The following is a 2,865-nucleotide window of genomic DNA, read 5'->3' as shown; positions in this document are numbered from 1 at the left end:
TCTAACTTTACATCCATGCATGGCATTAAGGGGGCTAAAACATTCCAACATGGCTTATTAGGAGATTTAGGGCATGAGGGAGGGCCATGACTTAATATAAATGGCAAGTTTACGTCCGCAGAGGCCATGGGGTGTCCAGATATAAAGTCATAGCTTCAAACCATGCTTAAGTCCATGAATGACCCAAAAATAAGCTAAAATGGCTCAAAACCCTCTAATGGAGAGATCTTGCAAATGAATGATCAAGATGTCAGCTTTATACTTATATATGAACGCATCAATAGTGAAGACATCGGACCTACAACCTCTTTCTTCAACTATGCGCTTCTTCTTACAAGTCTCCTCAAACGAACACCAGGAATGCACTCTTTAAGCTCTCACACGCTCACAATGATAGGAAAAGCATGAACTAGGGTTTCTCTGGACAAAGGGGGTGATGAGGGAGGCTAGCAAAGGGGTTTAAGGCCTTTAAATATGGTGCAAACCCTAAAAATTAGGGTTTTCCTTTCCATCATCTACTCATCGAGTTGGGGCTCCCCAACTCGTTGAGTTGAGTCCTTAAACCTGTGTCAAAAAGAATTCCTACACGACGAGTCGGAGCTTCCCAACTCGTCGAGTTCCAATCCAAAACTCTAAAATATTGAAAAAAAAATATACCTGGACCAGGCGTTACATGATTGGTTCCAGAAAACCTATAGATTTTCAATTTATAGAGAGAGAACTAAAATCCTACCAATTTCAAACGATAGAGAGAGACTTTTAAATCCTACCGATTTCAAATGATAGAGCGAGAAGTTTGGAAATTACCGAATGATCGATGGAGAACTATGGCTTTCTCTGTTATGACGGTAGCAAAGCCTTTGGTTCTTTGTTCTTATTTGGGTTTACGCAAACTAGAAAATTCTAAACGTTATCCCAGATTTTTAAGTATTTTCAAAATGTATATGTTGTTTTGGGGTTGATACAGTGTTCCTAAGGTACTACATTTCCGTAGCGAATCTTAAGAACATCCTTCAATCTCTAAAACTTTTAACCATTGTAGTATGTCAAACTCTTTGCTTAAGGTTGGTTGTTCACTAGCCTGACCATAAATAACATAGGCGTACGTTCTAGGTTTATTTATTACAACAACCATCTTTTTATACCAAAAATATTTTTGTATTATATATATATATATATATATATATATATATATATATATATATATATATATATATATATATATATATATATATATATATATATATATATATATATATATAAAATCCAAAACAAGGTCATACTTAATATACAAACGAAAAATAACCAAAATGACTAAAGGTTTATAAGAAAGTATAACTACATAACATTTCTACAGAAAAATTTAGTAAAAAAAAGCGATCTTTTATGTCCTCGTTTACATAGGATCTTCACTTCCTTTTCTTTGATCTTGAAAACAAAATTTACATTTTGAAACAAATAATTAAGTTAATGAATTACCAAAACAAACCCTTATATAATTTTTCAAATTCCAAAGTCCATATAAGTTGTTAAATCAACATCATAATATCATTTGCCCCTTTCTCCAAGGCTTAACCTGTTAACCAATTCCATATTCCCATTTTAGTCTCCATTCAAAGACTCTCAAATTTCACTTCAAACATAGTTTATCATGTTAACTCCATTCCGAGTTATGATCAAGTTTTCTTTATAATTCTATCACCATCATATACCAAGACCTTGATAACTAAACATCATATATATATATATATATATATATATATATATATATATATATATATATATATATATATATATATATATATATATATATATATATATATATATATATATATAATTTATCATTTAATTTATAACATTATTTTTTTTACATAATGCATAGTAAGAACCAAAAAGTCATAAAAAATAAGAATAGACAAAATCAAAGAAGCTAATACAACAAAGATAACATTCTTAATGGAATCTTGGGAATTTTAACATTCATCATTTAATATCGGAACAATCGAAACCTAATACAGTTAACACTAAATAATGACTACCGTTTTTTTTTTTTTTTAATTTGATGGGGCAATTATTATTCCAAGGAACATTTAGATATATGCTTCAAAACATCAACTTTTACAAGAGCTTAAACAACATATAAAGACAAAAAGAAAAAAACAATATCAATAACGATTTAACAAAGTGAAAAATTACTTCTTTATGTTTATGTTATATCCTTTAATACAAGTGAGGTTGAGAAAAATATAAAAAATTAACAAGGGAAGCCAGAAAACAAGCAACATATCACCATTTAGGGTAAAATGGTGAAAAAAAAAGATAGACCACACTAAGGCTGGTCACAAGAACAACATCACATCATCATCAGGAGAAAAAAATACTTTGTTTCCACAGTTTTTATTCATATTCTGCTGTAAATTCTACAACACAACAGCATCAGTTGCAAAATCAATATGTAAAGCAAAAAACATGTATTTAAACCAATATATTGAAACATCGGTGTGTGTATAGCCAACTACCTCATCATCCAATTCAAACAGTTTCAAATATTGTTTATAAAAACTTCAAATAAACAATCAATGATACAACTGAATCGCAAGAGCATTGATACAATTGAAGACAGTTTACACACACACACACAAAAAAAAAAAAAAAAAAAAAAAAAAAAAAAAAAAAAAAACTAATTACAGGGATTTGATCTTAATATTAGGGATGAGTATAGGCGGATACCCGCCTTATTTGGCGAGAACCGGAACCGGCACCGCTCTAGGCAGTTCTTAAATTTTCGGAACCAATCCCGGAACCGGCGGTTAGCGGGTAACCTAGTTACATTAATTTTCTTACCTTTTATCAATAAATTTGCAA

This window comes from Lactuca saligna, chromosome 7, assembly GCF_052625555.1.
Source record: "Lactuca saligna cultivar CGN05327 chromosome 7, ASM5262555v1, whole genome shotgun sequence".
Taxonomy (NCBI): domain Eukaryota; kingdom Viridiplantae; phylum Streptophyta; class Magnoliopsida; order Asterales; family Asteraceae; genus Lactuca; species Lactuca saligna.
This window is presented reverse-complemented; position numbering follows the sequence as displayed.